Raw genomic sequence first — 11501 nt, forward strand, 5'->3', positions numbered from 1 at the left:
TTCTCCATAATAGTAAACAATAGCTGAAATACACCTCATTTTTAGAGTTTGAAAGATTGAAAGATTGAGAGTCTTATATCTGCAAAAACAATAGTTGAAATATGCCTAATTAAATAAATAGTATATGAATTAAAATATAAACGAATGCTAAAATATTAAAAAAATTCACAGTAAATTAAATAAAACAATTTAATATTATTACTGTATCGAAAAAATGTCTCGAAATTTGATATCGCCTTCCATTTTACAACTGTAAAAAATAATACGAAATAGTTAGTACAAAAAAATTGGTCAAATAATTAAATATAAAATAAATATAATATAATAAAAATAATTTTACCTTCTAAAAACTATAACAAAATCTACTTAGCTTGATAGAAGGAAGAATGTGAAAGTAATTTGGTGTGGTTTGATGTTTGCATTCGAGTGTATTTATAGGAGAGAGAGATGAGTAAGTTGCCGAACTTTAAGGCTCATGTAATAATGAAGTACCCAATAATTCAAGGTGAATAAAAGAAAGCGCGGATGGTGATTCGCGCTTTGCTTGCATGGCGCCAGCTCAGACGAAAACCCAGGGAATGCGCGTTTAGTGATATGCGCCTTCCGTCCGTGTCAGCAAATGAGTGTTAGATCGATAAAATTTGGTCAATGTGTATCTGACATGTAATTTTGATTCTTTAGGTGCTTTTTTGGATTAAAAAAATAACATACCCTTATTCCCATAAGTACTAGGGTAGGGGAGGTAGGATAATAGGTTTTTCCCAACGTCAGGTTGAGAGCAGCTTCCGTAGAGACCTATAAATTATGAATTACCCCCGTAAGACTCGATCCCACGACCCCAAGATTAAAAACCTTGTACAATAATTCATTCTAATTTTATTGTACGTTGTTGATTAAAAATGTCAGATCATCAATTTTTATTTATATATTTTACTTTTAGAAAAGTCATTTTACATGTGATATCACAATTTATTTATTTTATCAAAAGCTATGGAATAAAAATAACTTCCTAATTTTTTTTCAATTTCAATTTTTTCTTTTTTCTTTTTCTATTTTTCACTCACAATATGTAATATTTTGTAATAATAAAATCAGAGAATTTGAGCTTTGTTTCCGCTTCATTGTAAATTCGGTTGGAATTGTAAACATAGGGGACGAAGGCGAAAGCGAAAGAGATCCCATCTGATATTATTTGTGGCAATGAATAAGAAAATTGCATCATCATCATCATCAAGACCCAGAAAGCCCAGTGGTACGGTTTTACCCTACCAAACCCAGCGAATAAGGGACCACTATTTCTTGGGCAAGAAGCTGGGTCAAGGCCAATTTGGCACCACCTATCTATGTACCCACAAAGTCACTGGTGTCCGCTACGCCTGCAAATCAATCCCCAAGCGCAAACTCGTCTGCCGTGAGGATTACGATGACGTCTGGAGAGAGATCCAGATCATGCATCATTTGTCCGAGAACTCATCCGTCGTCCAGATCAAGGGAACTTACGAAGATGCCGTCTTTGTCCATTTGGTTATGGAGCTTTGTGCGGGTGGGGAGCTTTTTGATAGGATCGTTGCCAAAGGTCATTATAGTGAAAGAGAGGCTGCTAAGCTTCTCAAAACTATTGTTGGTGTCGTCGAGGCTTGCCATTCTCTTGGGGTTATGCATAGAGATCTCAAGCCTGAGAATTTCTTGTTTGATTCTCCCGGGGATGATGCCGTCCTCAAGGCTACAGATTTTGGCCTGTCCGTCTTCTATAAACCAGGTTGCTCCCTGTGTTTTCGTTTGCTTATATATGTTGATCTTGATTCTCTTGAATTAAAGGCTTTTTGGGTTGAATGATTAATGTAGTTCCCTGTGATTTAAGAAATGGAGTTTTTATTTTTATTTTTCTGATTCTGGTTTAATTATCTGTTTGGATTTTGATATCTGGTATTGGTTTGCTTCTATGGCTGGGGTTTTCTTTTGATTTATTATAGTTGTTGTTATTATTATTATTTAAATTGAATTGATTCTTTGAAGTTCTTGGGATAATTATTTTTCTCCGTCATGAGTTACTACTTGTTCTTCAGGTACTGTTTATTAGGATCAATTTCCCTTGGGATTTGATGTTTAAATGGAACGTCATTCACGTTATTTTTGAAAACAGAAATTGTGTGGAACGTCAGTTCTGGTTTGTTTAAATGGAATAATGTCTTCTGTTGTATATAGTCCCTATTTTTACAAGGGTTTTATGGTTTCAGTTTTTCCCCATAATTTATGCACTAAATATCTAATTCAATTGAATATATAATGTATAAACTTCTCCAACATTAACTGAGATGGTTCAATTAGCTTGGAAAACTCTATGCTCAATGTGTTCTTTTTTTTTTTGGATAAGTCTCAATGTGTTCTTTATTTTTCTGTGGTGTTCTCTTTCATAGTTAATGAGGCTTTTTCTTTTTATTCGTTTCCATTCCAGGACAATGTTTTTGCGATGTTGTTGGGAGTCCCTTTTATGTTGCTCCGGAGGTTTTGTTGAAGCATTATGGACAAGAAGCAGATATATGGAGTGCCGGTGTTATCCTATACATCTTGTTGAGTGGGGTCCCCCCATTTTGGGCAGGTATTTATTTCAAAATATCGTAATCCTTGCAACAATTGGTGCCATTCTTGTGTTCTCATATCCTAAGGTGTACTCACCTTTCCTCTCCACTTGCAGAAACTGATTCGGGAATCTTCAGACAGATTTTACATGGAAAAGTTGATCTTGTATCTGAGCCATGGCCTAGTATTTCTGACAGTGCAAAAGATCTGTTAATGAAGATGCTTGAAAGGGACCCAAAAAATAGAATTTCTGCTCATGAGGTCCTGTGTAAGTTATTTGAATACTATGTCATGTATGTTATTATTTCTTTTCTATAGCAGGTGAATGACAGTTCCATTCTTTGTTTTATGTGTGTAAGTCAGAATTGTTGGTTGATTTATGCATCAGGTCACCCATGGATTGTGGATGATAGAGTTGCACCAGACAAACCTCTGGATTCTGCTGTATTATCACGTTTGAAGAAGTTCTCAGCAATGAACAAACTTAAAAAGATGGCCCTGCGTGTATGTGATTTTCCTGTTTCCCATCTTATTAATGATATCTAGTTATGGAAAAAATCTCATAGAAACTGATAGTTAACTTCTCATCTAGTTATCTTATATACAGATTACAGAATTTATTCTCTTCTTGCTGAAGGATTTTATCCTGTCTTGGGATCCACTCGAATATTAATCATCAAAAGCTTCTGATTGAATGTTTATGGGATGAATAATATCTGACATGAAATTCTGATTTTGTAGAAATAATAAAATCAGTCTGTCGAAATTGAGTAATAAGATGTTCTTAGCATATTAGTGTTACTTTTTCTATTACACTGTAATTTATGGGTGTGGTCTTATGAAAATGTGTTTACATCTAGTATGGATTTTGCCATGATAAGAAGAGAGAAGGAATGGAAGTCTATGTAGGATTAGTAAGATTCGGCTTCCTTTTACACTCAACCGTGACAGATATTTTGGCTGTTCCTCTTAACATGAAATAGCACTGTGATTCGGTGCATTCTGCATGGAAATACTTTGGTATGATTCCCAAACTGTCAATACCCACCAAGCAGGGGGAAGAAAAGAAACAACAGGAACCTTTCACACCCCAACATGATAATTCAAACAATGGGAGGGCTAGGGATAGGGATAGGGATAGGGAGGAAGAAAAACTATAATAATTCTGCTGATCTTTCCATTTTCAGTAGTTATGTACTTATGTTATAACTCGTGATGTCATAAAAAAAGGTAGCTTATCACACAAGTAACAAGTTCATCCATTCATATTTTTGTTGTTACAATGATTCTGCGACTATAATCAGCTGCAAGTAGAATGAAACATCCATTCTTCATTTTGTTGTCCAGCAAACCAAACTTTTGGTGTCGGCTAGCTAGCTGTTTGTTAGTTGGATGGGGCCTTGGGTCTGGAATTTAACTTGTTAAATTGGACTTTCTTTTTTGCTGTAGTTGTTGGCAGTAGAAGTCACAATCCTAATCTCTTAAACTTCGATGCATGTTAACTTTATCCGGGCTTGTGAGTGGTGATGAGATATTACCTCAAACCATCATTTCATCCCAAGAAGTAAATTCACTATCAAATTGTTTCATGAGAACTATAAGGGGCAGCGAATGCTACTTGGGATGGAAGAAGGTGAAACTGTAAAATTTTTATTTTCCTTTTCGGTTAGATTGTTCTGCTATAGCTCATGATTGTAGAAAAAATAGTTTATTTGCTCAAAGTTTATCCCTTCATATTGTACCATGAATAAACATCTTTGTTTTGCTTGACAAAGGCATGCATTAAAGAAAGCATTTATGTGGCATTGTTTTGGTTGTTTGGGTCACTCTGACAAATACTATGGCTTCTTGATATTTATATATATTTCAAATGTATATTATGATGGAAAATAAATTCTTTTGCAGGTCATAGCAGAAAGACTCTCTGAGGAAGAAATTGGTGGCTTGAAAGAGTTGTTCAAAATGATTGATACAGACAACAGTGGGACTATTACATTTCAGGAACTCAAAGATGGTTTAAAGAAAGTCGGCACTGAACTACGGAATCGGAAATCAAGTCTTTAATGGAAGCTGTAAACATACCTTTTTGAGTTATTGAAAATTTAATGTTTATGCTATTATCTAAGTGATACTCTATACTTTTACAACATGAGCGAGTGTCACAATTACAGTTATTGCCTTGGGAATTTTTGCAGGCTGATATTGATAACAGTGGAACAATTGACTATGGTGAATTCCTTGCTGCTACACTGCACATAAATAAGATCGACAGAGAGGAGAACTTAGTTGCTGCTTTCGCCTTTTTTGATAAAGATGGTAGTGGTTACATCACCATTGATGAACTTCAGAATGCCTGCAAAGAGTTTGGTCTAGGTGATGTTCATTTGGATGAGATGATCAAAGAAATTGACCAAGACAATGTAATTATACAAAGGAAACTGGACTTTTGAAGTTATTCTTTCATATCTTCCATTGTGAAAGTTATATAGCCAAAGTTTTCACATATCATTGTGTTCATACCAATGTCGTCGCTGAGATGAATGTGTCTGAGTGTATATATATTGGAAAATATGAATTATTACTTGTATGAGTACATTTAGTATTACAATTTCGATTTTTTATCCTGACTTGATTCAGTACTGAAATGTGCTAAAATTGCAGGATGGGCGAATAGACTATGGGGAGTTTGCTGCAATGATGAGAACAGGGGATCCGGGGGTCGGAAGAAGCAGATCCTTGAGGAGCAACCTGACCTTTAGTTTAGCTGATGCCTTGGGAGTGAAAGACCCATCACGTGATAGTAACTGAAAGATATTACTCGAAGTTGGATGTAAGCGACGGATACAAGTATGTATCCTACATAAGTATGTTTAAATTTTTTCAACGTTTTTCCATGTATTTAGAAGGTCCTTGAATTGCTATATCTCATCTCTATACCGATGTCCTAATATGCATCAGAAACAAGTCGGAACAACATAAACAGAGATTGAAAACCAATCTCTTGATTAGTTTGCTGCGTTTTGAGAAACTGAAATCAAAGGACGTTCCATTTGAGGGTGTCAGTGCTTCTCTAGGTCTGGGATTGGATTTTATTCAATCATTTACTTAGGGATGTTAAGATTTTATGGTTTTCTTGCCTTCCTTAATAATTGGTTTGAGGAAATGGCTCAGCCCATAGAATAAATTAGTCTGTATACTTTCACTAATTGTCGGCATGATAGGAGTATATAGCCACCAGACAATTAATACTTCTTGTAATGTTCCATTTATAATGAAACAATAATGTTTGCTGTTTACATTCACACACAGATATGACAAGAATTTCACTTCTACTAATGGAAAGCTAATTTAGTTTTATTAAATTTAAATAATCCTATTAGTATTATGTTAATTTCCTTTCATAATTTTGTTATTTGAATCTTAATCTAAAAATTCATAGATAGTTTAAACATTATTAAAATGTTCTTTTATAAATTTGGCTCGTTAACTGATAACAATAATCCAATAAATGATTTTAATATAGGTTATATAAAAATAAGCTTAAGTGTTTAAAAAAGCTATTAAGAAAAATCAATTAATCCTTTAAAAAGCTATCAACAATAAATGGTGGGGTGCGTCACATAGCCCACAAAACACAATGTTATGTGCCAATCGTGGATGAAGTGCTCTTCGATACGCTTCAGTCTTTGTAGCCTTTTTGATGCCATAGTAGTTAAGAAGACGAATATTACATGGGAGTAGATGGTATTAAAGTTGGACTCTTGGACATCATCATCTCTAGGAAGATTTTAGTAAAATAAAGAGAGATTGTGGCTGATACGCCATTGATAGCTTTAGAAAACATGTTTGTGTAGGAATGTGCTTTCTTAGACAATAATTTTTACGATAGCTTATCAATACATCGGTTCCATAAGTTGTCAGGTTTGTGAACAGACATAAAATTTTATATTAGGAGATAAAATTTAAGTTGTCAGGATTGTGCCTTAACTAAGCGTCGGAATCTTGATTCTAATGTTCGTAGGATATGGGTTGTTGGCTTACCTTGCATTGAGGCGCATCAAAGGCCGAGAGCCTTTGTATTAGGTTACAGATTCTTGTTATTCGTACGAAGGCCTTAAAATTGTAAATTTTGTCAAGATGGCCTGGAAAAAGGATGGAGAAAGAAAAGATTTGTTCAGGTTTTTCTTCTTTGCTCTATTTTAATAGAATATGCAAATTACCGGCTTAATGGTATGCTGATCTGTTATTTTTCTTAAGTCGAATAAGCTGTTTTAAGATTTTTATAAGTATAAACTCTTTATCCTTCCATTTCCATTTTATAAAAACTCTTTATCCTTTATTGATATCTCAAGTGAATATTTAGTAGGTATAATTTTCACATATTTTTCACTTGTTTAATTCTTTTAAGAGTTATGTATATATTTTTCACTTGTATTCCTCTCAAGCTCTGAATTTAACTAGTTATGTTTGTACGATATGTATATATTATCAACAGTTAAAAAAATATTATCTTATAATCACCATTGACTATATAAATATATAATTTTTACTTATTTTAAGAATTATGTATATAATTATGAGTATTTGTTGGTTTAATAATTATATATATTCACTTGTTTTAAAATTTTGAAAATATCATTCAAGAGGTGAAAATAATTTCCAAAATTATACATCAATAGTGGAATGGGGTAGAAAGTGAAGCAGACCAGTTAAACAGGGACAAATATAAAAATCATTTTAAGCATTTCAGTCCTTTGATAAGTGGAAAAATATTTTTGACCCCTCTTAAAATTTATTTCTTTCATTTAAGTCCTTTTAAATCAAAATTTTATATTTAACACTATTTCTTTTAATTTTATCTTTATCCAATATACAATTTATGACACTAATCATGAAACAAAGTAATTGAACTAGGAGCGATCATCGATTGAGTCGAGTCGAGTTAAGAAATTCGAGTCGTGTCATTCGAGTTTCTATATATATTTTATTATAATTATTTATAGTATTATGTTAAGGATTGATTCCAATTTTTTGATTTTCTCTAACCATATAAGATATATATATATATATATATATATATATACATTATAATGTTATTTAATATATCAAACACGATATAAAATTATAAAATATATTTAAAATATTATATTTTAAAGATGATATTTTGAGTGTAAAGTATTGTTGAGAGAATAAAGGAGTCAAGGAATTGATAGGAAGAAAGAATTTACAACAATTGTAGTCAAAAAATTAAATTGAGAAAAATGCAAAATTAAGAGACTAAATAACAAAAGAGAGTATATTTTAAGTAAAAAATAGGAATTGAAGTTACATGTGTATTCTATAGTGGTATAGGAGCATTTGGTTCAAATTTGGTAAAACAAAAAGGACTTAAAATGAATGATGAATTGAAGAAATTAGGAATAATGAAAAGTTGAGGGACTAAATTGAAAAATAAAAAAATATTATAAAAAGAGAAATTGAAAGCACATGGGTATTATACTATGGTATAGAATGTGTAGTTTAAATTTGGTAAAATTTGACTTAAAATAAAGGGGAATTGAACAAATAAGAAAATCATGGACTAAATCTTAAAACTGTAAAAATATTAAATCAAAATTTTAAATTTAAGCTCAACTCGAACTCAACAATAAAAAAATACTTAAATTTAACTCGAATAACTAAAAATTAAAGGAATAAATTCTGAGTCTAGTTAAATTTTGATCCTCACATATTAGATAAGTTCTTCTATTACAATCCCTGAATAAAATAAACAGAAAAGGCCCAACGTCCATCCAACAGATAGGGTTAGCCAGACTTTGTCTTGATTGTTGCTTTGGACTTGCGAAAAAAAAGTAATCATATATCGAAAAAATCATTACTTTCAATAAAAGCTAGCACACATGATATAAAGAAAATTCAATATCTCAAGTGAACATAATCGACGATATTAAATTATTTAATAACATTAATTTTTTTCTCCCTCTTTAGAGTTTGTGTGTTTTTTATAGATTAAATTAATTTTTTATTTAATTTTTTTAATCGACGATGACACTAATTTTGATATTAATTGTCGATTGTTGGTTTTTTTATTTTATTTTTAGTTTTTTCATAAGAATAATTTTATATTTGTGACATATTTTTTTTCTCTGTCGTTTGGTCGTTTCTTTAATTTTATGTTTTATTAAAGTTGGATTTGACGACACAACGACTGATTAAGATGACGCTCATTTGTATTCATATTGATTTTTCCTACTATGGACCCTTGAATTGAATTTGGATACGTGATTTGAAGTTCGTGGATAGTTTCTCACAACACTCGGCTATGATTTGCGGTTCTCGACAATCTTTCAATAGCTTGATCTCATTTTGTGGTTCGTTTGTCAATACGATCAGATTTTTTTGTATCTATTTTTTTGTTCGATTCTTTTAGTTGAGTTTTTAACCCTTTTCATATATGATTATTATATGATATAAAGTAGATAATTTCAGTGTTATTAGAAAATGTTCAAATTATGTATTTAGTTTAAAATGTTCAAATTATGTATTTAGTTTACAATGATGGTTATAAATCTTTATTGAAATTTTGAATATTTTTACTTTTTAATAAAACTAACTACTTCTATTAAAAAAATATTTAATAACATTGTTCATATAATTGAAGTATAAACAAATTTATTTACTATCATTGTGTAATTATTTACTTAGACAAATAATTGAAGCATAATAAAAACAATTTAATTAATATATTTACTTTTATAAAATATTAATTAGAGGAATTTCGTATCAATAATAAATTCAATAAAATAAGAATTTTTTTAATAAAAATGCTTAATTAAGAATTATAGGCATATACGTTGTTCCTTATTAGTTATATTTTTTATTAATATATGGTAAGGACAAGGAATATGTTCAAAAACAACTCTCAACAATTTAACATTGAATTCTCACACCCTAACGTTCCTGGTACTCGAACTCGAGACCTTATAAAATAAAAACAATTTCTTTATCGCCGATGTCATTTGGTTCATGCATTAACAAAAAATCAAATATCCAAAAATAACTTAATCAACAAAATCGAATTACTTAGTAAATTTGTTCACAGAATAAAAATATATTATTTGGCAACGTGATGTTGAGCTTTATTTTAATATGATGTGTATGTTATAGGTAGGATAGCAATAAGATATTATTGACCTACTATATAAATTAATTTATAAGACATGTTTTAACATGGTAAAAATTTGGTAACCAACCTAGGAAAAAGAAGGTGAATAAATATCCTTTTACAATAACTAACTATTAATGAAAACCTACCAAATAATTAACCCCAAAACCTAAAGGCTATAATTAATTAAAGGGGTTGAGTGATTCCTAGTTTTAGGTTTGGAGGGTATAATCAAGCCAAATCTAACCCTTAGACACCACTATCTCCAAAATAGCTTAAGGTGTGCTGTATATACTATTAGTACATACACTCCCAATTCATTAATCATCAGTTCAACACTCCAACAACTAAATAATCCTGTTTACCTTTTACTGCATTCTTCTATAATCTAGATTATGGTTTCTTTCTTTTTTTTCAAATTAGCCTACAAAAGATTTAAAGCTGATTTATAGTTAGTGTTGTTTTAGATTAATTTTAGTTTAGAACTAATTAATTAAAACTAAACAAAACATTGTTGAAGTAATCAGCTAAAACTAAATCTATTTTAGAGTGAATAATTAAGATCGATTTAACAGCGGGTAGGTTAGGGGCTTGGGGTCAACTTCATGAGGACCATCCCTCAACAACTTTCTATACGGGTTTCGGCCTATTAACACCAATACAATTTAATTCCCATCCTGTCAGGTGTCAATAGAAAGATTAATCAAATTTGTATGGACTAAAATAAATCCCCCCAAAATTATAAATTTGTATGGACTAAAATAGATCCAATTTGTAACATAAACTATTTCTTCGAAAAAAATTATTTAATTTTAAAGTTGAAAATGTAATCGCATATTTTAAATCAAGTTAGCTTTTACTCACTGTGATATGACAATGACACCATTTTTTGTACCAATAAAAATATGGTTCATTCCCTAATACCCGTTTTCCACCCACTAATAAAATAGGAGTAAATTAAGTATTTAGTACACAAATCATTAGTTTTAGTTTGTCTTAATACTTAAATTTTTATTATTTTTTTTAAAATCATAACTAGCGTTTAGATTGGAGGACGTCTTTTCAATTTCAATTCACATTAAATCCTAAATTCAATTTTAGAGTAGCACATGAAGGATCGAATTGAGAGTACTTGAAGAGTCAGATTGAACATAAAAACTTTGATTTTGAAAATTTTCAGAATGCTCTAACCCACACTCTCTTATCTATTCTTGATCCGAATTTTACACTAAAATCATCGTCTTCTCAACTTTAATTCCTCATTAGCTTGCTAAAAAATTATCAAAAATCATAATTAATATTTATTTTTAGGATACTCAAACTTTGACCTTCAAATCTAATCGTCAGGTTGAATTAGAAATTTCATTGTGATTTGTCTATGTCATTAAACACCTTTCAACCGTTTTTATTCATAAAAAAATATATTTTAAAGTCTTTCAAATTAATTGAAATATAAAAAAAAGAATAAAAAGAGAGAAAATTATTAGAAAGAATTAAAATATAATTTATTTATAATTTGATCATTTACACCACACTCATTAATTGACAGAAAAGTTACACAATTTTTTAATGGAGTTAGGAGGGGCCAAAGCTGTTGATAAAGAGAAACTTCAAAGGTCAATTTTGATGAATAAAAATCATTTAGGGGCTAAATTAACTATTAACCCTAAATAAACCAAAAATAAGAGGAAGATCATAGAACACATATGGTAACACAATACACAAATTGATCTCCCTCTTCATTTTCTCTAAAGCT

The 11501-nt window shown here is 30.7% G+C and overlaps 1 pseudogene; it reads left to right on the forward strand.

The window, feature by feature from the left end:
• The first annotated feature begins 1146 nt into the window (after positions 1-1146).
• On the forward strand, positions 1147-5831 carry LOC120154506 (annotated as a pseudogene).
• Positions 5832-11501: the final 5670 nt, after the last annotated feature.

Source organism: Hibiscus syriacus, unplaced genomic scaffold (assembly GCF_006381635.1).
Source record: "Hibiscus syriacus cultivar Baekdansim isolate YM2019G1 unplaced genomic scaffold, ASM638163v2 tig00111131_pilon, whole genome shotgun sequence".
Classification (NCBI taxonomy): domain Eukaryota; kingdom Viridiplantae; phylum Streptophyta; class Magnoliopsida; order Malvales; family Malvaceae; genus Hibiscus; species Hibiscus syriacus.